Source organism: Lithobates pipiens, unplaced genomic scaffold (genome assembly GCF_037356315.1).
Source record: "Lithobates pipiens isolate NorthernLeopardFrog02 unplaced genomic scaffold, aLitPip1_a1.2 Scaffold_19, whole genome shotgun sequence".
Lineage (NCBI taxonomy): Eukaryota > Metazoa > Chordata > Amphibia > Anura > Ranidae > Lithobates > Lithobates pipiens.
In genome coordinates, this window is record NW_027507764.1 from 318,341,820 (window position 1) to 318,368,997 (window position 27,178).

The 27,178-nt window shown below is 44.9% G+C and overlaps 1 pseudogene; it reads right to left on the bottom strand.

Moving 5' to 3' along the window:
• Positions 1 to 22,145: 22,145 nt before the first annotated feature.
• Positions 22,146 to 24,598, bottom strand: LOC143996776 (transcriptional regulator QRICH1 pseudogene; annotated as a pseudogene).
• Between the last annotated feature and the right edge of the window lie 2,580 nt (positions 24,599 to 27,178).

The following is a 27,178-nucleotide window of genomic DNA, read 5'->3' on the forward strand; positions in this document are numbered from 1 at the left end:
TTGCCTATCAGTGCAGCTTATCAGTGTCACCTCAGTGCAGTTTATTAGTGCCCATCTGTACTGCCTTATCAGTGCAGTTTATCAGTGCCCATCAGTGCAGCATATCAATGCTGCCTTATCAGTGCATCCTCATCAGTGAAGTTTATCAGTGCCCATAAGTTCAGTGTCATCAGTGCACATCAATGCCACCAAAGGTCAGCTCATTAGTGCCCATAAGTGCAGCCTCATCAGTGCCCCCTCAGTACAGCCTCATCAGTGCCCATCAGTGCCGCCTTAGTGCAGCTTTGCAGTGCCCATAAGTGCAGCCTCATCAGTGCTGCCTCAGTGCCCATCAGTGCAGCTTATCTGTGTCCATAAATGCGGCCTTATCAGTGCAGCCTTACAAGTGTCCATCACTGCTTCCTTAGTGCAGCCTCATCAGTTAAGCTTATCAGTGCCCATTAGCGCAACGTTATCAGTGCCCTTTAGTGGAGGCTATTTGTGCCGATCAGTGCATCCTATCTTCCCATCAGTGCAGTCTCATATATGCCCATCAGAGCAGCCTGTGCCTATCAGTGCCCATATGTGCAGGCTCATCTGTGCCCACCAGTGCAGCTCATCAGTACCCATCAGTGCAGTCTTATCTGTGCCCACCAGTGCAGCTTATCTGTGCCCGCCAGTGTAGCCTATCTGTGCCCATCAGTGCACTCTCATCTGTGCCCACCAGTGCAGCCTATATGTGCCCTATCAGTGTCCAAATGTACAGCCGGGAACATTACGAGACACCAGCCAGATGACAGAGCAGAGATCTCTGGCTGGGACAAATCCTGTATGTGAAAGACCAAACGTTCTAATGTCCCACCTCCTGGCCCGGCTCTGTGATAGACAGCACACTGTTCCAATGCCAGTCCAGGAGGTGAGACATTGTAGCTTTCAGTATTTTACATACAAGATCTGTCACAGCTGGAGATCTCTGCTCTATCATCCGGCCGGTGTCTTGTAACGATCCCTGCTCTGGACTGAGAGATGGGGGTGTGGTGGCTGGGGTGGGGGGGCTTGGATGCAGTGCTGGCAGGGAGCAGAGGAGGAGGGAGGTGGAGGAGAACACCACTTCCATGGATGGTACAGACTGGGGTCTATGAGACCCTTCCGCCCACTACAGCAAGCGGGGATGGAAGTACAAGTCCCTGCTTGCTGTAGAGCACTGTAAATGGGAAGTGTCAAGAATGGTGGCTGGGAGTGGAGGAATAGCAGCCACCTGTCTTAGAAACAGGATATCATAGGGCAGTAATGTTTTTTCTTTAAAATCAGCAGACTGTTACAGAGGAACTACAGAGCTCAGGAGAAGATGGATGGCATAGTCAGTGAAGGTAGGAGACCAGCAATAAGGACATGGAAAATAGTTTTTGCCCAGAGTTCTGCTTTAAAAGATAATGATGTGGGGGATGTGGCTGGTGCTCAAGCAGCATGGGCATGCTTTAGAGAAGCTCCTCTTCTCTATCCGGCTACAGTGACTTATCCCAGCAAGCAAGGATACAGAACCTTCCATCAAGTGTGCCTGTACTCCTGCACACCAATGGCGAACCGTTTTCCTCTTCCAGACGGCCATCCGATTCATATAAGATGGCACCACTACAACAGCTCAGCCTCTTCATACACAGCTCCCAGCCTCACGATCCAACACAGAGGCAGAAGGCCAGAAGGGATCAATGGATGGTCTCCTCTGCTGCAGCCCGCTCCTCCATCTATCCTCCAGGCTCACTGATCATGGGAAGCCAAAATGAGATTGGATTCCACCCTCATTGCACATCTGATGAGCCAAAACATTATGACCACTGCATCTAATAAACATACCCAGGACTCTTCTGCTGCTTTCCAACCAACCACCAACCAATTTAGGACACTAAACTCTTCCTTTGCTCGGTCTTCTCAGCTCTTCTTGGCTCTTCATTGGATAGATTGATAGCAGCACAGCCATTGGCTTGCACTGCTGTCAATCAACTCCAATGATGTAAGGGCCAGGGGCGGGGCCACGTCCTGTAGTCGGCAGCTATGGATGCCAAACACAGGACTCAGGAGCACGCCCACAAGGTAACCCCCTTGGGAGAGCGCTTCCCAGAGGGGGTTATGAAAAGCGGGGAGGATCTGAGGCAGTCAACGAGGGACCCCAGAAGACAAGGATTGGGGCCACTCTGTGCAAAACGAGCTGCACAGTGGAGGTAAGTATGACATGTTTGTTATTGAAAAAAAAATCAAACCTTTAGTGTCACTTTAAGGGCATGTTAATGTCTCTAACAAGCTCACTGCAAGTGGACATGTTATCTATCTTGCAGTGCTTTCACTCTGATATTACATAACTTGATGAGAAAGTGACCCATATTGAATCGCAAATGGGAAACTTTGCGACAACTGTTAATGACTTGGTAGATGCACATGAGGATAACCTAAAAGAATGATCATGGATCAGACCCAAGCTGGCAGACCTGGAGGACAGATCTTGCCATAAAAGTATTACAATAGGGCCGCGTACACACGGGCGGACTGTTCGCCCAACTTTGTCCGCTGAACAGTGTTTGGGCGGACAGTCCGCTCGTGTGTGGGCTTTCAGCGGACAGTTTCAGCGGACAGTTGGACGGAAAAGGTTTTTCGGAAATTCCGAAAAACTGTCCGCTGAAACCTTGTTTGAGCGAACAGTCCGCCCGTGTGTAGGCTTGTTCGTCAAACAAAGTTGCGCGCATGCTCAGAAAGGATTTTCACGCCGAAAGCTATAATGCAGTGTATAGGACGTCGTATTTTTCGTCCCGTCGTACGTGCCGTTCACGTCATCGCGCACGGTTTCAGCAAACTGTTCGTTCGTCGTGTGTGGCCATGTCCGTCCATGCTAATTTTGAGCGGACTGTTTGCCGAAACTGTTGGACGGACAAAGTTGGGCGAACAGTCCGCGCGTGTGTACGCGGCCTAAGAGGAATTGCTGAAACAGTACAAACCTCTGAAATGGCTAGTTGTGCTAAGGGTCTGATTAAATCCCTGTTACCAGAGCTCAAAAACATTGAATTGGTAATTGACCGTATACACCGTCTACCAAGACCATTCTTTTTTATCTGATATGGTTCCAAGAGATGTGATACTGTGTATCCACTTTTATCACATAAAAGAACAACTTGCAGAAATCCAGGAATTTAGGATCTCTTCCAGACCCCTATGCACATCTCCTCTATACTGTGACTAGGGAATTACGAAATTGGTTTGCTAATAGATTAATCCCAACAAGCTACAGTTCTCACATCATGGCTCTAAGCATTATATAAGCTCACTAGCAGATGGCCTGCTTCATCTCCACACAAGGGATATCTTGCCTGAACCTCTTGATGCTCAGTCAGGGAATAGCAAAACCAGTATGAATTCTCCTGTATAACATCTGCCACAATGCAAACCCTGGGCTTAAATTGGCTTCCAGTGTATGGACCAACTCACACCAGCTTCTCAGTCCTGCAAACTCCCCCCCCCCCCCCCCCAGATACAACTGAGATAGTGCTCTGGCACTCAGAACTCTACATCTTGGTTTCTTCCTTTTGAGAATGGTTCTATAAGGTAATTTGTTGTTTGGTGGCCTTTATTTTGTTATCCTCTTTTTGTTTGAAACTCCCCTATTTCTTACTACTTCATAGCAACCAGCATATTCCCTGTTATGTACCTTGTAGGGGAGTCTGATTTGTAGGAGGAGACCTCTCTTACAGTCATGGCTCAGGAGCCACTGGAGTGGGAACAGTGGCCTTTAGAGCACAGTGAGGTAGGAGTGCCTGTGAATACTGTGATGTAGGTATGGATGGATGAATGATGAGCCACCAGATAGGTCCCGGATGCCAGTGTCAGCTGAAGAAGGTGCAGGTCAGCGATCTGGTAATCTGGCAGGTACAGGCTGGAGCAGGGTGAGACAAGCCAAGTCAAACACAGGTAATCAACAGAGCAGATCAGTAGGCTGGAGCAAGGCGAGACAAGCCAGGTCAAACACAGGTATTCAGGTAGAGTAGAGCTGTAAGCTGTAGCAGAGTCAGTGAACAGACAGAGGTCGGCAATAGGATATCAAGCAAGGAAGTCCTTATAGCAGGGTCAAGCCAAGCCGAGGTCAGGTTTGGCGATATCAGGTAAGTCAACGGAGCCAGGTCAATACAGATGATCAGAAGGCACGTACAGGTTTTCAGGACACACAAGCCGCAGATCAAACAGCACTGCACTTGTGCAGCTGCTATCCTTTTTAAGGCCCATTGGTGCCAAGCAGCATCTAATGCACGTGCACATGCATCCAGCGTGGGCCCCTGCACACACACGCATCTGGAGTGCGCACACACACGCTACTGTCACTGGCATCCATGTGTGCATGAGTGCACACACCTCTGTCTTGCCACAGCAGGTCCCTGACATTCCCACTCATCAGGTGACCTGCCTAGGATACCACTACCAACAGCCCTCATTAAAAATGAATAGGATGCCCATTTAATTGCTCTCTATCAATGTCAAGGGCCTCAGCACTCCTGTGAAATGAGCCTTGCTTTGAAAACTGGCTAATAACTCTGCACTGTGATGTACTGTGTGTACAAGAAAGGCCTTTCCAATCTTCCAATCTTCTTTTCAACCTTCCTGTATGAAGAAACATTTTCACAGCCAGCACCCAGTCAAAAAGCAAGGTGTACTATTAGCAATCAAATCTTCGCTAACATTTCAACTCAATTGCAGTATCTTTGACCCTGTTGGTCATTCGATTATTCTGTTATGCTCGCTGAATAACCCTCAATATACACTTGTTATGACCGGTTACACATCAAACATCCACCAACTCTACTTCCTGGGAAAGCTTAAAAAAAAAAGATTTCCTCTGTACAGTAAGTTTCTCTCCTATGGTGTGGGGACTTCAACATAGTACTGAATGTTTCCACGGACTCCTTTTCTCCTCCAGATGGCCCTGAATCAAAGCATAGCAGTTACAGTAAGTATAAAATGTGTGCTATTTTTAAGAAACAAAAAAAACAAGACTTTAAATGGTTGTAAAGGCAGAAGGTTTTTTTATCTTAATGCATTCCACGCAATAAAAACAATATTCCTCCATAAGAATAAAACTGATCACAGAATCTGAAAGATCCCCAAATTGCTTTTATTCTGTGATCACAGTTTTAATCTTATGGATAAATATAGTTTTTTTCAATAAAACCCACCTTTTTGACCTACACCCTATGGAGGCATCTTTTTTCTTTCTATATCCCCTCGGATGAAAGTTTTTGGTCTTCCAGTCTGGTTGTTTATAATCCAAGTCCCAGCTTTATGCTTACCCGCTTGAATTCCTGGATCCTTTCCTGGAATTCTCTGGATTCCCTGAATCGTTTCCGGAAGTTTGCTGATTGGGACATCATATATATGTACTCTCTTATATTTATTACATTTGAGAGTGATTCTTATCATATGTTTTTACCATTTTGCATATAATATTTTGTACACTGTTTTTGTTTATTGCTTTATCTCTTACACACCGGGTCAGCGCAGTAATATCCCGTATCCATATAAAAATATTGGCAATAATTTACGATATTCAGTCTAAAACATAACATTGACTGAAGTACTAAATGTTCCCCAAAAATCATGTCATCTTGGCAGCATAAGCAAACAGAAAAATTCATAGATGAAATATGAAAGTGTGAATGATTTCTGTTCAGATTTTTTTCTAATAAGACGTATTCTAATGTATATTCTAAGACATATATTTCAGACAGCACTGGCATTATCTAACCTTGCCTTGTTTTACTACAGTTAAAGCAAAACAGCTTGGTCAAGGACTTTCTCCAGTCTTCAGTCTGTAATTTGAAAGTGAAGAAAGGAGACAGACTGATAAGGTAAACCTTTTGTTCTTCTCTACTGTCACCTATGTACCTGTTCAATGTAGTAAAGTCTACTGCTCCCTCCCTCTCCCTGTCTGAGTCATATTCTGCAAATAAATATAAAAAGAAATAAAAAGAAACTAACATAAAGACAGACAAAGGTTCTCTTTGTAAATATATTTAAAGATTTAAAAAGTATATATTGGGTTAAAGGGGGTTATATTATACCTGTCTGCACTTTGACTTTTAGGAATTCATTGAAATGCATTTTCATATTGTCAAGGTTTTTTTCCTTTATTAGGGCCTATGTCTATGTGCTTTGAGCTTGTGTTGTTGGCATTAGTTTGAAATCACTCTTTTTTATTCTAAGAACTTTATTAAGTTTTCAAGAATAAACATAGGCATTAACCACCATACAATCTTCACAGTACACTTAAGAAGATGTCAAATGGGGCTCATACCCCTGCAGGGAAAGGTAATACAGTAAGTGGATAAATCAATGTATAGCGACCTTAGTAACCTAATAAACAGTATTAACCCCCCCCCCCCCCCCCCCACACACACACACACACACACACACACTTCTTCACTATTGCTACGGTTTCTGATATAGCATTTTTTTCAACCATGGATGTCTGCAGTTGGATGGAATATCTATAGGCTATCAGAACTAGTACAATGCATGTTCGGAACTTGTAGCTCTAATCAAATTAGTGAAATTGAGAAGGGAAATACCGTATCCTATAGAGAAACTGTGAGAGCTTAAGTAGCATTTGAATGAGGGTGTAGGAACCTATAATATTTAATGTTATAATGAAGGAGATAGGTAGATGAATACATTAGTCTTAATCTGCTTACCCACTACCTTGAAAGAAGACACAGGGTAGGGTAGGGGTTGGGGTGCAAGTAGAATGGTAGGCACTGGAAGTTCAACATGGCACCACATGGCAAAGAACTCTCTGAGTATCTGAGCAAAAGGAATTGTTGCCCTACATAAAGATGGCCTAGACTATAAGAAGATTGGCAAGAACCTGAGACTGAGGTGCAGCACAGTGACCAAGACCATACAGTGGTTTAACAGGACAGGTTCCACTCATAACAGGCCTTGCCATGGTCGACCAAAGATGCTGAGTGCACGTGCTCCACGTCTTATCCAGAGGTTGTCTTTGGCAAATAGACGTATCAGTGCTGGCAGCATTGCTTCAGAGGTTGAAGGGGTGGGGGGTCAGTCTGTCAATGCTCAGACCATACACCACACACTGCATCAAATTGGTCTGCATGGCTGTCATCCCAGAAGTAAGCCTCTTCTAAAGATGATGCACAAGAAAGCCTGCAAACAGTTTGCTGAAGACAAACAGACTAAAGACATGGATTACTGGAACCATGCCCTGTGGTCTGATGAGACCAAAATAAACTTATTTAGTTCAGATAGTGTTGAGCTGGTGTGGTGGCAACCAGGTGAGGCATACAAAGACAAGTGTGTCTTGCCAACAAGCGAGCATGGTGGTGGGAGTGTCATGGTCTGGGGCTGCATGAGTGCTGCCAGAACTGGGAGGCTACAGTTCATTGAGGGAACCATGAATGCCAATATGTACTGCGACACACTGAAGCAAAGCATGATCCCCTCCCTTCAGAGACTGGGCCACAGGGCAGTATTCTAACATGATAACGACTCCAAACACACCTCCCAGATGACCACTGCCTTGCTAAAGAAGCTGAGGGTAAAGGTTATGGACTGGTCAAGCATGTCTCCAGACCTAAAACACTAATGAGCATCTGTGGGTAGTGATGGACGAACTTCCGACGGGACGTTTCGCGAACGCGAAACGCGAACGGACACAAACGTTCGCGAAAACGACCGTTCGCCGCGGGCTCCATTGACTTCAATGGGAGGCGAATTTCGCAAACCTTTAGGTCGAATTTGCGGCCACGGGGTAATTATTAGGGGGTAGCACGTAGTCCCACCACCTGGACAATAGCATAATACATGTATGAGGTGAATTTGGGATCGATAACTACAAGCATTTTTTTTTTATTTGGGAAATTGTTCTGACAATTCAGGACTATGGAGCTAATGAAGGCAATGGAGGAGAGGGAAGGTCAGGGACCAGGGTAGGCAAACAAGAGGGTGCAGGAGATACAGAGCACTGACAGCAGCACCGTAATACAGAGCACTGACATCAGCACCGTGACATACAGCGCTGACAGCAGCTCCGTGACATACAGCGCTGACAGCAGCTCCGTGACATACAGCGCTGACAGCAGCTCCGTGACATACAGCGCTGACAGCAGCTCCGTGACATACAGCGCTGACAGCAGCTCCGTGACATACAGCGCTGACAGCAGCACCGTGACATACAGCGCTGACAGCAGCTCCGTGACATACAGCGCTGACAGCAGCTCCGTGACATACAGCGCTGACAGCAGCTCCGTGACATACAGCACTGACAGCAGCTCCGTGACATACAGCGCTGACAGCAGCTCCGTGACATACAGCGCTGACAGCAGCACCGTGACATACAGCGCTGACAGCAGCTCCGTGACATACAGCGCTGACAGCAGCTCCGTGACATACAGCGCTGACAGCAGCACCGTAAGCAGCCCCAGGAGGAAGTCAGCACAGCACAGGGATGGTGTGATCCCCTCATAATAAGAACCCCCAGGAGGAAGTCAGCACAGCACAGGGATGGTGGGAGCCCCTCATAATAAGAACACCCAGGAGGAAGTCAGCACAGCACAGGGATGGTGGGAACCCCTCATAATAAGCAGCCCCAGTAGAAATATGACACCGCTCAACCTCTTCAAAGAGGAGGGTAGGGGCATATAGTACGGTGTGCTTTTTTGGGTCAGGGAAGTGAGCCAAATGAATTAAGAAGGTCTGTGTGCTTGATTCCAAAAATTGTTTATAGACATATACATGGTCTACTGATCACATGTGTTGAATTCCTCCGAGATCCATGCCTCATTCATTTTTAGAAATGTGAGGTAGTTAACACTGTCGTGAGCTAGGCGAGTACGCTTATCGGTCACAATCCCCCCTGCTGCGCTGAACGTCCTTTCGGACAGGACACTGGATGAGGGGCAAGCCAACAGTTCGATTGCAAATTGGGCAAGCTCTGGCCAGAGGTCAAGCCTGCCCACCCAGTAGTCTAGGGGTTCATCACTCCTCAGAGCGTCCACATCGGCCGTTAACCCAATGTAGTCGGACACCTGACGGTCTAGGCGTTCCCTGATGCTGGATCCGGATGACACCTGTCGATGGGTCGGCTGAAAGAATGACCTCATATCCGAAGTCACCAACACATCTTCAAACCGGCCTCTTCTTGCAGGCGCTGTTGGATTGGTACCCGCAAATCCTTCTCTGGGAGTGGGAATTGCTCCTCTGCCAGCGCACGCAAAAGCAGAATGCAGCATTTCTCGAAGCAAGGCCTGGAAGTGCTGCATTCTGACAGCCCTCTGCGACGGCGGTAACATTTCCGCCATTTTGTGTTTGTACCGGGGATCTAAGTACGTTGCCACCCAGTACTGGTCCTTGACCCTCATGCTTTTTATACGGGGGTCCCTATTAAAACACTGGAGCATGAAGGCCCCCATTTGCACTCAAGCGGAAGGTATGTGGTGGTGGTGGTGTTGTTGGTGGTAGTGTCTTTGGGGGTGCACATAGCAGAGAGTGAAGAAGAGGGTGCAGATCGAGAGGATGAGGAGGGTGCAGAAGAATAAGGCTGAGTGAGCCACTCAACCAAGTCTGGTGCGTCCTTTAAAGTAATTGAACGCACCTTCTGCAACTTCCCACTTTGGCTCAAGGCTGTTGCTCCTGCCCTACCCCTACCACCCCTGCGGAAGGGCCTGCCTCTTCCTCTGCCTGTCATTTTTTAAATCACCCTGTGACAAAACTCTTAGTCCCTATACCGCTGAAGGACTGCTGCAGTATAGGGCAGCGGTCAGCAGTAGTGCACGTCAACCCTATGTATTGTGGACCGATAGCGGTCCTTACAGAACAGCAGACTGTAACGCACTCAGGCCTATGTACCGTAGCACCCTATACCAAGTTACCAGTCCTTATAAAAACTTTTGTGGACCAAGCAGGTTGTGTGTTAGTGTTTAGCAGACTGTGCGTCAGTCCCTATACCGCTGAAGGACTGCTGCAGTATAGGGCAGCGGTCAGCAGTAGTGCACGGCAACCCTATGTATTGTGGACCGATAGCGGTCCTTACAGAACAGCAGACTGTAACGCACTCAGGCCTATGTACCGTAGCACCCTATACCAAGTTACCAGTCCTTATAAGAACTTTTGTGGACCAAGCAGGTTGTGTGTTAGTGATTAGCAGACTGTACGTCAGTCCCTATACCAATGAAGGACTGCTGCAGTATAGGGCAGCGGTCAGCAGTAGTGCACGGCAACCCTATGTATTGTGGACCGATAGCGGTCCTTACAGAACAGCAGACTGTAACGCACTCAGGCCTATGTACCGTAGCACCCTATACCAAGTTACCAGTCCTTATAAAAACTTTTGTGGACCAAGCAGGTTGTGTGTTAGTGTTTAGCAGACTGTGCGTCAGTCCCTATACCGCTGAAGGACTGCTGCAGTATAGGGCAGCGGTCAGCAGTAGTGCACGTCAACCCTATGTATTGTGGACCGATAGCGGTCCTTACAGAACAGCAGACTGTAACGCACTCAGGCCTATGTACCGTAGCACCCTATACCAAGTTACCAGTCCTTATAAAAACTTTTGTGGACCAAGCAGGTTGTGTGTTAGTGTTTAGCAGACTGTGCGTCAGTCCCTATACCGCTGAAGGACTGCTGCAGTATAGGGCAGCGGTCAGCAGTAGTGCACGGCAACCCTATGTATTGTGGACCGATAGCGGTCCTTACAGAACAGCAGACTGTAACGCACTCAGGCCTATGTACCGTAGCACCCTATACCAAGTTACCAGTCCTTATAAGAACTTTTGTGGACCAAGCAGGTTGTGTGTTAGTGATTAGCAGACTGTACGTCAGTCCCTATACCAATGAAGGACTGCTGCAGTATAGGGCAGCGGTCAGCAGTAGTGCACGGCAACCCTATGTATTGTGGACCGATAGCGGTCCTTACAGAACAGCAGACTGTAACGCACTCAGGCCTATGTACCGTAGCACCCTATACCAAGTTACCAGTCCTTATAAAAACTTTTGTGGACCAAGCAGGTTGTGTGTTAGTGTTTAGCAGACTGTGCGTCAGTCCCTATACCGCTGAAGGACTGCTGCAGTATAGGGCAGCGGTCAGCAGTAGTGCACGTCAACCCTATGTATTGTGGACCGATAGCGGTCCTTACAGAACAGCAGACTGTAACGCACTCAGGCCTATGTACCGTAGCACCCTATACCAAGTTACCAGTCCTTATAAGAACTTTTGTGGACCAAGCAGGTTGTGTATTAGTGTTTAGCAGACTGTGCGTCAGTCCCTATACCGCTGAAGGACTGCTGCAGTATAGGGCAGCGGTCAGCAGTAGTGCACGGCAACCCTATGTATTGTGGACCGATAGCGGTCCTTACAGAACAGCAGACTGTAACGCACTCAGGCCTATGTACCGTAGCACCCTATACCAAGTTACCAGTCCTTATAAGAACTTTTGTGGACCAAGCAGGTTGTGTGTTAGTGATTAGCAGACTGTACGTCAGTCCCTATACCAATGAAGGACTGCTGCAGTATAGGGCAGCGGTCAGCAGTAGTGCACGGCAACCCTATGTATTGTGGACCGATAGCGGTCCTTACAGAACAGCAGACTGTACTGCACTCAGGCCTATGTACCGTAGCACCCTATACCAAGTTACCAGTCCTTATAAGAACTTTTGTGGACCAAGCAGGTTGTGTATTAGTGTTTAGCAGACTGTGCGTCAGTCCCTATACTGCTGAAGGACTGCTGCAGTATAGGGCAGCGGTCAGCAGTAGTGCACGGCAACCCTATGTATTGTGGACCGATAGCGGTCCTTACAGAACAGCAGACTGTACCGCACCCAAGCCTATGTACCGTAGCACCCTAGACAGACCAAGTTACCAGTCCTGATAAAGAGCTTTGTGGAACAAGTGAGTTGTGAATGATTAGCAGACTGCAGCAGAAGGGCAGCAGTCAAGTATAATATTCTTTCTATATTTGGAAGAAAGAATATTATACGTGTACAAGCCTATTACCGTACCACTGATACCAGTCCTGAAAAGAACCTTTGTGGAACTAATAGTAACAGCAAGTCTTTAAAATTATCCTCACTGCCTGACACACTGCTTCCTGCCTGTCCCTATACAAATTGGCAAAAAAGAGTAGGCTGGAACGATTAGCTGGAACAGCTCTTTTGTGGACCTGATAGTAACAGCTAATGATGATGATGATGATGATGATGAAGAAAGACTAATCTGGCTGAGCTGTCCCTAAAATAGCAGCATACAGCGCTCTGTCCCTTTATCTAAACTGACAAAAGAAACTCAGGCTGCTGACCTAACACCTATACCAGTCCTGAAAAGAACTTTTGTGTACCAAATAGCTAGCGTTTTCTCTGTCCCTACTCCACACAGGATCCTTTCCCTACAGTGACAGAAGAAAGAATGTAAAATGGCCACCGGATCGGGTGTATTTATAGGTTAGGGGGAATGTCCAAGTGTCCATGAGCTGTCATGTCTCAATTGGTTGTCCTGTAACACATGATAAACGTGTCACGAAAGGTTAAAGTTCTTGTATACATTAAACACGTAAGTCCGCCGGGGCGAACGACGGAAAAAGGCGTTCGAACCCGCGGACGGCGAAAGTCGGAAATTCGCCGCGAAACGACCGCCGGGCGAAACGTTCGTCCATCACTATCTGTGGGGCATCCTCAAATGCAAGGTGGAGGAGCACAAGCTCTCTAACATCCACCAGGTTTGTGATGTTGTCACGGAGGTTGGAAGAGAACTCCAGTGGCAAACTTTGATTCTGGTGAACTCCATGCCTAAGAGGGTTAGGGCAGTGCTGGAAAATAATGGTGGTCACAGAAAATATTGACACTTTGGGCCCAAGAGTGTACTCACTTGTTGCCAGTGGTTTAGACATTAATGGTTGTGTGTTGAGTTACTTTGAGAAGACAGCAAATTTACACTGTTATACAAGCTGTACACTCACTACTTTACATTGTAGCAAAGTGTCATTTCTTCAGTGTTGTCACATGAAAAGATATAATATAATATTTACAAACAATTGAGGGATGTACTCACTTTTGCGAGATACTGTATACACTGAAGTTATTTTTCCAGCCTGACAGGATGTTGATGGCCCACCATGGTAGGGTTCATGTTTAGCTAAACAGACCCAATGTCTATAAATATGTATCTGTGTGTGTAATATTCTCTGTTCATATACTGTATTTCACATTTATTTAATTTTTTATTTTATTTTTTCTTTCAAATACATTACTTTGCACTTAAAGACTGTTATAAGTTCTTAAATAACTTTAGAGAGTTTTTATTCTTGCTGCTAAAATCTGTCAATCTTGTCAAAGAACTAGACATTTTCATTGTAAATATGTGAATTCTCATTAACCACTTGAGATCCAATGATGGCTACAGCGCGGATCCCCTGAGGGGCGCGCGCGGCACGCTCTGTGATCGGCGAGTCCATGAGACTCGCCTGATCACCGATCCATGCAAGGGGTCGATCCTGACCCCTTATCACGTGATCAGCTGTCAGCCAATGACAGCTGATCATGTGATATAACGGAGCCGGTAATCGGCTATTATTCCTCCTCGCGCTGTCAGCGCGAGGAGAAAAAAAAAAAGCCGATCACCGGCGGCCGTGATCGGGACTGATGTCAGCCAGCCCTGCTAGTGCCCACCTGCCCCCTGCCAGTGCCCATCTGCCCCATGCAGTGCCAAATGTATTAAAAGTAAGTGCCCCCCATCAGTGCCACCCAGCAGTGCCCATAGTGCCACCCAGCAGTGCCCACAGTGCCACCCACAGTGCCACCCACAGTGCCACCCAGCAGTGCCACTCACAGTGCCAACCAGCAGTGCCCACAATCTGCCTCAAATGTGCTGCACCCCAGTGCCACATCAGTGCTCATCAGTGTCATCTACCAGTGCCCAGCAGTGCCGCCCATCAGTGCCACCTATCAGAGCCACCTATCAGTGCCCATCAGTCCCATCTATCAGTGGTACCTATCAGTGCCCATCCGTGCCACCCATCCGTGCCACCCATCTGTGCCCATCTTTGCCCATCAGTGCCGCCTTATCTGTGCCCATCAGTGCCGCCTTATCTGTGCCTATTAGTGCCGCCTTAACAATGCCTATCAGTGCCCACCAGTGCAGCCTATCAGTGCCCACCAATGCAGCCCATCAGTGCCCACCAATGCAGCCCATCAGTGCCCACCAGTGCAGCCTATCAGTGCCGCCTAATCAGCGCACTTCAATGAAGGAGAAAAATGACCCGTTTGCAAAATTTTATAACAAACTATTAAACATGATTATTATTTTTTTGCATCTTTTTTTGTTTGTTTAGCAAAAAATAAAACTCCCAGCTGTAACTAAATACCACCAAAAGAAAGCTCTATTTGTGGGAAAAAAATGATAAAAATTTCATTTGGGTACAGTGTTGTATGCCCGCGCAATTGTCATTCAAAGTGCATCAGCGCTGAAAGCTGAAAATTGGTCTGGGACTGAGGGGGGTTTAAGTGCCCAGTAAGCAAGTGGTTAAATAGATCACTAATAAAAAAGTAAGAGCTACAAAGAAAGATAGATAGATAGACAGATAGACAGATAGATAAATAGATAGATTTTAAAGAGGGGCTTCAGCCAGGTTTTTGAAAAAATTAGAAGTCAGCAGCTACAAAACAAACTGTAGCTGCTGACTTTTAATAATAAGACACTCACCTGTACAGGGATCCATCACTGTCTTCACCTAAGCTGGTCCTTTGCCATTCTTCCAGTCCCAGACGCTGCCATGTTAACTGTGGGAAGCTGGCTATGACTCCTTGTGGCTTCATAGCCAGTTTCCCAGCTTGCCACTGCGCATGTGTGAGCTATACTGTGCCCTTTAAATGTTCCTACAGCCTCCTGGGACCTGTAACGTGTCCCAGAAGGCTATGTGTATATATGTATATATATATATATATATATATATATATATATATATATATATATATATATATATATGAGCGCTATACAAATACTTCATTCATTCATATATATATATATATATATATATATATATATATATATATATATATATATATATATATATATATATATATATATATATATACTAAATACACTGCAGCTAACTGAATCACCTGCCTGCCTGCTGTATATTAGAAACAGTACACCAGGAATGGCCTGTAGTGAGGTATAGCTAAACTGTATGCAGTGGATATATATATATATATATATATATATATATGTGGGAGATTGTGTCAGAATGGAGGTGGAGGATAACACTCAGCAGCAGTCTTCAAGGGATCATTTTCAGTCCCCAGAAACCCATGGAGTTGTACGTGGCTGGGAGGAGGTGGTTGAGGATCATGGGATCCTTAGTGACCCAGAGGACTCAGGATCGAATGCCTCTGCAAACCTACACTGCATGGCCTCCCTGATCCTGCAAAGCCTGTGAAAGGACCCTAGGATTCGTGATATCGAGAAGAGAGATTGTTACTGGCTGGCAACCCTTCTTGATCCACGTTAAAAGGGTAAGGTTGTAGAACCTAGGTTTGTGCAATCCGTTTCCAGAGCCTGGGAGGTGCAATCCGTTTCCAGAGCCTGCAATTTGCTGGTGCTGGACCACGCGTTGCTAAGTCATCGTGCAGTCACAGAAAGAGCAGTGGAGAAGGTGGCTGGCTGACCGATGCCTTAAGACAATTCTTCAGTCCTAAGCATCCAGGTCTCATCGGTTCCAGCAACCAATACCAGTGTTTGAATTACATGGTGCAGGAATATATAGGGGCAAGATCAAACTTGGAGACCTTTCCAACAGAGCATCCACTGGGTTACTGGGTCTTGCTAAGTGACTATCCTATTCCTCCTCAATCTTAATGATGATAGCTTCTAGGAATATTTTCAGTTCAGGGTACCACCACCACTGCCCAAGGCCCAATTTTTCTGCCCCTGTTTAACAGGGGCATGTAATTACAATTTTTGGTTAAATATTTAACAGCAGGGCTCATTCCTGCGTTCAACAAGAGTATCTGTGAGAGGTTGCAGTGTTGTGACACAACCACCACTGCTTAAAGCCTAATTTTTTTTCCCCTGTTTAACAGGGGCACGTAATCACAATTTCTGATCAAATATTTAGTAAAGTATCTGTGAAGCTTTACAGTGTTGTGCCACCACCACCACCACCTAAGGCCCAATTTTTCTGACCCTTTTTAACAGGGGTGCGTAATTACAATTTTTGATCTAATATTTCACAGCAGGGCCTGTCTCTGAGCTCAACAAATGTGTCTGTGAGGCTTTACAATGTTGTGCCACCACCACCACCGCCTAAGGACCAATTTTTCTGCCCCTGTTTAACAGGGGCACATAATTAAAATTTTTGATCTAATATTTCACAACATGTCTGTTCCTGCGCTCAACAAAAGTATCTGTGAGGTTTTACAGTGTTGTGCCATTACCACCACCGCCTAAGGCCCAATTTTTCTGCCCCTGTTTAACAGGGGCACGTAATTCAATTTTTTGATCTAATATTTCACATCAGGGCCTGTTCCTGCATTCAACAAAAGTATCTGTGAGGCTTTATAGTGTTGTGCCACCACCACCACTTAAGGCCCAATTTTTCTGCCCCTTTTTAACACGGGTGCGCGATTAAAATTTTTGATCTAATATTTCACAGCAGGGCCTGTTCCTGAGCTCGACAAAAGTATCTGTGAGGCTTTACAGTTTTTTGCCACCACCACCACCGCCTAAGGCCCAATTTGTATGCCCCTGTTTAACAGGGGAGCGTAATTACAATTCTTGATATAATATTTCACAGCAGGGCCCATTCCAGAGCCCACCAAGAGTAATTGTGAGGGCTTACAGTGTTCTAGTGCCACCAACACCTAAGGCCCAATTTTACGCCAAGTGTATAGGGCAGGCCATATAGTGTATACAGGAGATCCCTTATATTCAAAAGTCCAACTTACAAACGACTCATAATTACAAATGGAGGGAGACAACAGAAAGTGAGAGGAAATCTATCCCTAGGAAGGGAAGTTCTCCGACAACCAAATCCGTCGGATTTTGTCCGATGGATTTTGTCCGAAACTGTTGCATACACACAGTCGGACAAAGTTGTCAGAAAATCCGATCGCACTTAACGTGATGACGATATTTCATTAGGACGGGACTACGTTCAGGCTAGTAGCCAATAGCTTTCGTCTAGGAACTTTATCTGAGCATGCGTGGCACTTTGTCCGGAATTCTCTACACATGATCGGACAAAGTCCGATCGGATCATGTTGTCGGAAAATGTTATAGCCCAGCTGGAAAACTTGGTCCGTCGGATACTCCGACGGAAACAGTCCGATGGAGCCCACACACTGTCGGATTATCTGACAACATGGTCCTATCGGACATTGTTCATTGGAATGTCCGACCGTGTGTACAAGGGCTAAGAGTTAATATGGGAAAAAGGTATCTCCACTGATGCTTTAGTACCAATCCTTGTTTCTACAACAACCCAACATTTTAAAAATCCAATTCTCATTGGGACAGAAAGTGAGGTGAAATCTTGTGAACAGGGGCGCAGACAGCCAAACAAATGTTAAAGGGGTGATGATAACCCTTCCCTATGTTATCCAAAAAGCTTAAAAATTTATTTCTTGGCTGGAGCTACACTTACAAAATGTACCTGTTCCAAATTACAAACAGATTCAACAAACCTACAGTCCCTATCTTGTTTATAACCCGGGGACCACCTGTATACTGCTGCTATTCAAAGTATATAGGACCCGAGGGCCTAAATTTGGGTGCAAGGTTCACCTTAATATCCATACAAAACCCAAAGGGCCTGGTAATGGGCTGGGGGCGGGGGGGAAACATTACATTACAGCCACAAGTATTTTAAATTACTTTTATTCCTTTAGAAATGTCATTTTGTGCAGGGACTGTTTTAAACACAGGAAAAATGTGCCACTTTAGAGGCATACTATAGACACCCCAAGTCACGATATTTAAAGGAATATTTCACTTTTATTGTTTCAATTTAAGCATCAAAATCACTGCTCCTGAAAAAACATCTGTTTTTAAAACCTATTTTGCATTGATTCATGTCTCCTGGGGCAGGACCCGGGTCCCAAAACACTTTTTATGACAATAACTTGCAAATTATCACTTTTGTTTTTTAAGTTTGAGTTCCATAGACTTTAACGGGGTCCGCGTGTTCGCACACATTTTTGGTCTGTTTGTATGTTCTGCCGCAAATGGGGGGGGGGGGGGGGGGTGTTCAGCTCATCCCTACTGAAGAGACCAAGATAAACTTATTTGGTTTAGATGGTGTTAAGCGTGTGTTGGTGGCAACCAGCTGAGGAGTACAAAGACAAGTGTGTCTTGCATACAGTCAAGCATGGTGGTGGGAATGTCATGGTCTGGGGCTTCATGAGTGCTGCCTGCACTGGGAAGCTACTGTTCATTGCGGGAACCATGAATGTCAACATGAACTGTGACATACTGAAGCAGAACTTGATCCCCTCCCTTGGGAGACTGGGCCGCAGGGCAGTAATCCAACATGATAATGGCTCCAAACACACCTTCAAGACGACCACTAGAGATGGCCTTGCGGTTCGCCCGGTGGTCAATTTGCGGCAAATTTTGCATGTTCGTGATTTGCCAAACCAGCGGACTTCTGGCGCTGTTCGCCCAGCGGACATATGCGTTTATATTGTGAAAGAACTTTGACCCATGATGACACATCCATCATGGGGTACAGGACAGCCAATTGAGACATTTCAGCACATGGACAATTGGACATTCCCCCTACCTTATAAATAGACCTGATCTGGCGGCCATTTTACATTCTGTCTTTTGTCAGTGTAGGGAAAAGTTGCTATGTGGAGCAGGGACAGACTGTAGTGACAAAAATCGCTAGCTATTAGGTCCACAAAAGTCCTTTTAAGGACTGGTATAGGTGTAGTACAGTATATAGGGTTCGGTGCACTGCTGCTGACTGCTGTGCTGGTGATTGCTGAGTGCACTGCTGACTGATTCTGCAGCTGTCTTTTGTCAGTGTAGGGACAGGACGCTGTGTGGAGCAGGGACAGTCAGTTTAATCACTAGCTATTACTATTAGGTCCACACAGGTCCTTTTAAGGACTGGTATAAGTGTACAGTATATAGGGTTGTACACGTATAATATATTTTTTTCAAATATAGAAAGCCTATTATACTTGACTGCTGAGCTGAGTGCTGACTGATTCTGCAGCTGTCTTTTATGAGTGTAGGGACTGAGGGACAGTCTGCAAATCACTAGCTACTAGGTCCACAAAGGTCCTTTTAAGGACTGGTATAGGTGTACAGTATATAGGGTTGTACACGTATAATATACTTTCTTTCAAATATACAAAGTATATCATACTTGACTGCTGACCGATTCTGCATCTGTCTTTTATTAGTGTAGGGACTGAAGGACAGTTTGGTGTTCTGAGCAGGGACAGTCTGCAAATCACTTGCTACTAGGTCCCCAGAGGTCCTTTTATAGGTTTACAGTATATAGGATTGTACACATATAATATACTTTCTTTCAAATATAGAAAGCATATTTATAGTGTACTGCCTGCAGTGCTGCTGATCAATTCTGCAGCTGTCGTTTCTCAGTGTAGGGAGGGACAGTTTGGTTTTTGGAGCCGGGACAGTCTGCAATTCACTAGCTCCAAGCTAGCTACTATTAGGTCCACAAAGGTCCTTTTAAGGACTGGTATAGGTGTACTATTTGGTGTGCAGTATATAGTCGTGTAATACACATATAAAATACTTGCACATATAGAAAGCATAGTATAGTGCATTTCCACTGTGCAGCATTGTGACTGCTGAGTGGCTCAGCAGCGATACTACAAAGAGTGACAAACGCAAATCAAAAAAGTATAACTGGTGTGATAGACCAGTGGCCCCCAAAAACGACAGATTGAAGCGTGTTTACTTTTGTCACAGGGCCATTTAAAAAATGACAGGCAGAGGAAGAGGCAGGCCCTTCCGCAGGGGTGGTAGGGGTAGGGCAGGAGCAACAGGCTTAAGCCAAAGTGGCAAATTGCAGAAGGTGCTTTCGATTACGTCAAAGGACGCACCAGACTTGGTTGAGTGGCTCACTCAGCCTTACTCTTCTGCACCCTCCTCATCCTCTCGATCTGCACCCTCTTCACTCTCTGCTGTGTGCACCCCCAAAGACAGTGCTCTCTATCTCGGTGCTGGTGTCAGTGCTCTCTATCTCGGTGCTGGTGTCAGTGCTCTCTATAACGGTGCTGGTGTCAGTTCTCTCTATCACGGTGCTGGTGTCAGTGCTCTCTATCACGGTGCTGGTGTCAGTGCTCTATATCATGGTGCGGGTGTCAGTGCTCTCTATCTCGGTGCGGGTGTCAGTGCTCTCTATCTCGGTGCTGGTGTCAGTGCTCTCTATCACGGTGCGGGTGTCAGTGCTCCCTATTATGGTGCTGGTGTCAGTGCTCTTTATCTCGGTGCTGGTGTCAGTGCTCTCTATCTCGGTGCTGGTGTGGTGTCAGTGCTCTCTATCTCGGTGATGGTGTCAGTGGTAGTGCTCTCTATCTCTGTGCTGGTGTGGTGTCAGTGCTCTCTATCTCGGTGCTGGTGTAGTGTCAGTGCTCTCTATCTCGGTGTGGGTGTGGTGTCAGTGCTCTCTATCTCGGTGCTGGTGTCAGTGCTCTCTATCATGGTGCTGGTGTCAGTGTTCTCTATCACGGTGCTGATGTGGTGCCAGTGCTCTCTATCACGGTGCTGGTGTCGGTGCTCTCTATCACGGTGCTGATGTGGTGCCAGTGCTCTCTATAACGGTGCTGGTGTCAGTGCTTTCTATCTCAATGCTGGTGTGGTGTCAGTGCTCTCTATCAGTTCTGGTGTCAGTGCTCTCTCTCTATCTCGGTGCTGGTGTCAGTGCTCTCTATCTCGGTGCTGGTGTCAGTGCTCAGTCTCTATCGTGGTGCTGGTGTCAGTGTTCTATCTTTTTTTTTTTTTTTTTTTTTTTTAATACATTCAATTGCAATTTTATTTCAAATCAAAATTAGTGCTCAATTTGTATTAAATAACAAAAGGGTACCAGAAATCTAGCATACATAAGATATAACAAACTCAATTTCCTATTAGTCAGTGATTTCCATGTTAAATCTTCTGTGAAAATATACAAATCTCCCTGTAAAAGTGAACTTACTAAAAACACAAGTAATCAAAATTTACATTACAGTCACCACTGAAAGAAATCCAAGTGCCTGGATTGTGTTAAGGCACAACAAGACTGGATTTTGAGGTAAGGTTGTATAGTTTGTCTGTCTTTATCTCAGCATGATGTGCAATCCTTCTGTGCAAACACAAAAGTTGGTCTTAGGCTACTTTCACACTGCGGCCATGACCGCATTGGCAGGGCGATTTTAACACCCGCTATCTGCCGAAGGGGTTAAAAGTGCCCGTGTTGAGGCACTTCGGAAGCGCTGCCCATGCATTCCAATGGGCAGGGGCGATGTAGGAGTGATGTATGCAGTGCTCCTGAAACGCATCAAAGTTGCTACTTACAGAATTTTTTATAACTTCCCGCAAATGCACCGCCTCAGTGTAAAAGTACTCAGACTTTCACACTGGGGAGGCTTAAGAGAGTTTACAGGTGCCAGAAAAATGCCTTCAGTGTGAAAGGGGTCTAAACCAATAAAGTGTCAAATCTGTAGTGACATTTTACTTAGGCACGAAGTACACCCACAACAACAAAACACAAAAAGCTGGAAATAATCCAACAATTCTAAAGCTTCCCATAAACCCAGTTTACGCTTGCTTTCAAAACAGGAAAATGTTGGAACAAAAAATCTCCTGTTACACTTCAGAGGGGTGCAATGGCTGTATTCTTCCTTATACCAAAGCATTACCTTGGAAACTGGGTTCCACTGCAAACAGGCTAGCCGTGGAAGCATTCTCCTTTTATAAAGGAAAAGAACAGTACAATTCCATAATTTCAGCATGTTTCATTATAAACATGATTATGGCTGCATTGCACTAAAGTGATTAATAAATTATACAACTGCTAAGCGCTTGGTATAAACAATGATTTCGTACATACAATTTTCCACATGATACACCATTCTTAATTATAAGACTTAAGATAAGTGACTTTGTATGCACTTGTATATATGAAAAAGTTAAACAATGAATTTATTTACAAAAAACAAAAGATAACTCGTGATCCATTTGGAGTGCAAATTTACTCCATACAAGTGATTTCAGAACTGTATAAACAGTGTAACATAGGTGCTCAATGTGGTGCCAACATAAATTATTTCATAACAAACATCAATTCTGCAAAATGTGCTTCTTGCAAACATAGTAACATAGATAATGGTCAACCATTGCTTTGTATAGTCAATGCACTCAGCTTCTGTGTGGAATAAAGTACAGTAGGGTAAAGATTATATGTGTTTTATCATGCTTTACAAAATGCATTTGTATATACAAAAGACTGAAAACAAGGATATAGAAGCAAGTAATTAATATGCAGAAATGTGGGATGACGCATGTGTTTCCTGGACCTCTTTAACCAATAAAATGCGCGTTAACATTTGCTCCATCACCTCCTCATTCACAGGCTGTCCAGAGTACCAGATTGGGCTATTCGGTGCAACCACCGCTTCAGGGACCAAATAGAAGGCATCTGTAGGTCCTCGGGCCCCTTGAGGACATTTAAAACGGTAGAAGTCATACAGTTTGATTGGACACTGCAAAGGATTATCTGGGTTTTCAAGTTGTTCCACGTATGTTTCTTCTGCTTTTAAGCCACTTTGAACTTGACCATAGAGGCGCAAAAATCGTATTGTACAGTTTTTGTCTTTTCCTATTCCGGGGTTCTTTCTAGTCTGCTTTGTTATCTTGGAGAAAGCCAGTTGTGAATGCTGCTCCACAGTCTTCAAGACAAAATACTTGGTATTGAAATACATTAGAGTGAAAAGTAATGTGGTAGGTGAATGGGCACCTAACTGCTTGCAATCCCATAGCATTTCTTCAGATATGCAGCTTGCAATAATGTAACCAAATGGATTTACACGTGGACACCATCCTTTAAGCACTTCATGAAGTTTTTCCAAGAACTTTGAATAGTAAAGGTCAGCAAAGACATTGTCGATTCTGTTGTTATCAAACATATGCTTTTGTAAACAAAGTAGTAAATAAAACAACATGTCTGCATCATATGGAGAACCATCATGCTTTTTTGCTTCTTTGGTTATCAAGCACAACCCAAAATTTAGTTCTGCAATTGGCACTGAAAGAACATCATCTTTGAACACTAGGGGTTTTCTTCTTCCAAACCACAATCTGTTTTCAGCTTCTTTCAATGTTTCTGCATTTTTGATCTGTGCCCAGGTCTTCCATAGTAAAGCTCCTTCTTCTGGTTTAAGGGTACAAGGAAAATCGGCATTACTCTGTAATCGGAGGTGTGGCTCAGATGTTGAACACTGCAGCCCTTGAGGCTGCACTTGTTGATCCCAGTATTTTGAAGACTGATATACCCGTCCCCCTGTTTGTAAGGGTAATGGAATTTGAATATTCCCGTTCATGTTTAGTATTGGCATAGGAAACCCAGATGTACCAGCATTATGTGTCATTTTATCAGAGAGGTTCTTTTTCACTTCAAAGGTCTCTTTGCCTTCTTCTAATTTAATGCTGTTTGGATTCATTGGAATTTCTCCCATCTGTACTAATCCACAGTTATCCTGAGGTACAGAATTATTTATTAAAGTTTGAGACTCAGGGCAAGTAGCATGGGCAGAAAATATTGCCCATGACTCCACATTAGGTAACTGTCCAGCAGTCGATGAACTTGCAGGTACTAGTCCATACAACTGACTACTATCTACAGTTAGAAGCTCTTGGCGAAGAGGAATGTAAGCTTGTTGCTGGCTCTGCACGGGCAATGCAAGGACTGCAGGAGCATTTTGTATGGATGTGTGATTAACAGTGTAGCCATCTTCAATTGGCAAATCAAATTTTCTTTTTTTTACTGGTTGAGACAATCCTGATGAACATGACCTCCTATCCTGTGAGGTTGATGAACCAACAATGCTAGCATTTTGTCCATCAGAAACAGGCTGTACATCAACCTGCTGCTGCAAAGTCTTATTTGTCTGGCCTTGCTGAACATCAATATTGTGGCTCTGTCGCAACTGTACATGGTGCATTGGGAGGTGATGCTGATCAAGAGGAATTCCAGGACTTACTGTAGGGTGCTGTAAAGGGGATGCAATAGGCCTAGCAAGCTCCAACAAAGACCCTGCCACATCTGCACTGTCCATGTAGAAGAAATGGTTCCTTTGTTGATAGACAGAAATCGGAGAGTGTGCAAACTGCTGCATTTCCTCAGCTCCCTTTCCATTGAGTGAATCTAAGAATTCCTTCATGCGGTGTGGGGGAATGGTCTGTGCTTTCATTCTCAAGTAATCTTCATATGGAATGGAGTTTTCTAAAGAATGGTTCATCGTTCCAGCTTACTCTGACATTGATCATCAAGATAATCACTGTCCTCATGTCCACAATTATCAATGAAATCACCAGCTGAGGGATCACTTGGTTGGTTGTTAGAATTGGGATTCCAGCATTGAGGCTCCATTCACATATGGGTGATTTGGAATTGCGGGCAGATTCGCTGCGACTATCATGCAACAAAATGCAAGTACCATTATTTTCCAGCACTGCCTTAACCCTCTTGGACATGGAGTTCACCAGAGCTTCACAGGTTGCCACTGGAGTCCTCTTCCACTCCTCCATAATGACATCACGGAGCTGGTGGATGTTAGAGACTTTGCACTTTTTTTTTCAGATCCTCAGAGAGTTCTCTGCCATGTGGTGTCATGCTGAATTTCCAGTGACCAGTATGTCAGTGTTCTATCTTAGTGCTGGTGTCAGTGAGGGAGATAGCAGCTGAGAAGCCAATCAGCAGGCAGTGCCAGCACCATGGCTGAGGATCTGCACTGGACTGGCACCTCTGGACCACCGCAGTCTGGATCACTCACAGCCACACCTCCTGGCCCTGATCATATGATAGACAGAACAGTGGCCCAATGCAGGGCCAGGAGGTGTGGCTGTGAGTGACGCTCTTTTTCCCTCAGAGACAGCAGGGATCGGTGTAAAACACACACCCATGATTTCCCCCTGATTTTAAGGGGGAAAAGTGTGTGTTCTACGCAGACGAATATGGTGTGTGTATATATATATATATATATATATATATATATATATATATACACACATACATACATACATACATAATCTCACTAAAGTGAGTACACCCCTCACATTTTTGTAAATATTTTATTATATTTTTTCATGTGACAACACTGAAGAAATGACACTTTGCTACAATGTAAAGTAGTGTGTGTACAGCTTGTATAACAATGTAAATGTGTTGTCCCCTCAAAATAACCTAACACGCAGCCATTAATGTCTAAACCACTAGCAACAAAAGTGAGTACACCTATAAGTGAAAATGCCCAAATTGGGCCCAAAGTGTCAATATTTTGTGTGGCCACCATTATTTTCTAGCACTGCCTTAACTCTCTTGGGCATGGATTTCACCAGAGCTTTACAGGTTGCCACTGGAGTCCTCTTCCACTCCTCCATCACAACATTATGGAGCTGGTGGATGTTAGAGACCTTGTACTCCTCCTCCTTTCATTTGAGGATGCCCCACAGATGCTCAATAGGGTTTAGGTCTGGAGACATGCTTGGTCAGTCCATCACCTTTACCCTCAGCTTCTTTAGCAAGGCAGTGGTCATCTTGGAGGTATGTTTGAGGTCGTTATCATGTTGGAATACTGCCTTCCAGCCCAGTCTCTAAAGAGAATGGATCATGCTCTGCTTCATTATGTCACAGTGCATGTTGGCATTCATGGTTCACTCGATGGACTGTAGCTTCCCAGTTTCGGCAGCACTCATCAAACCCCAGGCCATGACACTCCCACCACCATGCTTGACTGTAGGCAAGACACATTTGTCTTTGTACTCCTCACCCGGTTGCCGCCACACATACTTGACACTATCTAAACCAAATAAGTTTATCTTGGTCTCATCAGATCACAGGACATGGTTCCAGCAATCCATGTTGTTAGTCTGCTTGCCTTCAGCAAACTGTTTGTGGGCTTTCTTGTGCATCATCTTTAGAAGAGGCTTCTTTCTGGGACGACAGCCATGCAGACCAATTTGATGCAGTGTACAGTGTATGGTCTGAGCACTGACAGGCTGACCCCACATCCCTTCAACCTCTGCAGCAATGCAGGCAGCACCCATATGCCTATTTCCCAAAGACAAACTCTGAATATGACACTCAGCATGTGCACTCAACTTCTTTAGTTGACCATGGCGGGGTCTGTTCTGAGTGGAACCTGTCCTATTAAACCGCTGTATGGTCTTGGCCACCATGCTGCAGCTCAGTTTCAGGGTCTTGGCAATCTTCTTATAGCCTAGGCCATCTTTATGTAGAGCAACAATTCTTTTTTTTCAGATCCTTATAGAGTTCTTTGCTATGAGGTGCCATGTTGAACTTCAGGTGATCAGTATGAGAGAGTGAGAGTGATAACACCAAATTTAACACACCTGCTGCCTATTCACACCTGAGACCTTCTAACACTAATGAGTCACATGACACTGGGGAGGGAAAATGGCTAATTGTGCCCAATTAGGACATTTTTCACTTAGGGGTGTACTCACTTTTGTTACCAGTGGTTTAAACATTAATGGCTATGTGTTGAGTTATTTTGAGAGGACAGCAAACTGTTATACAAGCTGTACACTCACTACTTTACATTGTAGCAAAGTGTAATTTCTTCAGTGTTGTCACCTGAAAAGATATAACATATTTACAAAAATGTGAGGGGTGCACTCACTTTTGTGAGATACTGTATATACCATATATATAGATATTATCTGAAAGAATGTAAAAAACATAGTAACATATCGCTTTAGTGTGTAATTCATGTATTTGCTATTAATCATGCAATAAATCACTACAGGCCTTGGAAAGGGGAAACATTAGTGAGAAAGGACACTGTACATATTTTTAGAATGCAGACTGTAACTCCACATGGTGTTAATGATAATTGCATTTGTCAGCAGATAGCCAGGAGCTTTCCACATTATTGGTTTTAAAAAGCTATAGTACATTGAAACCC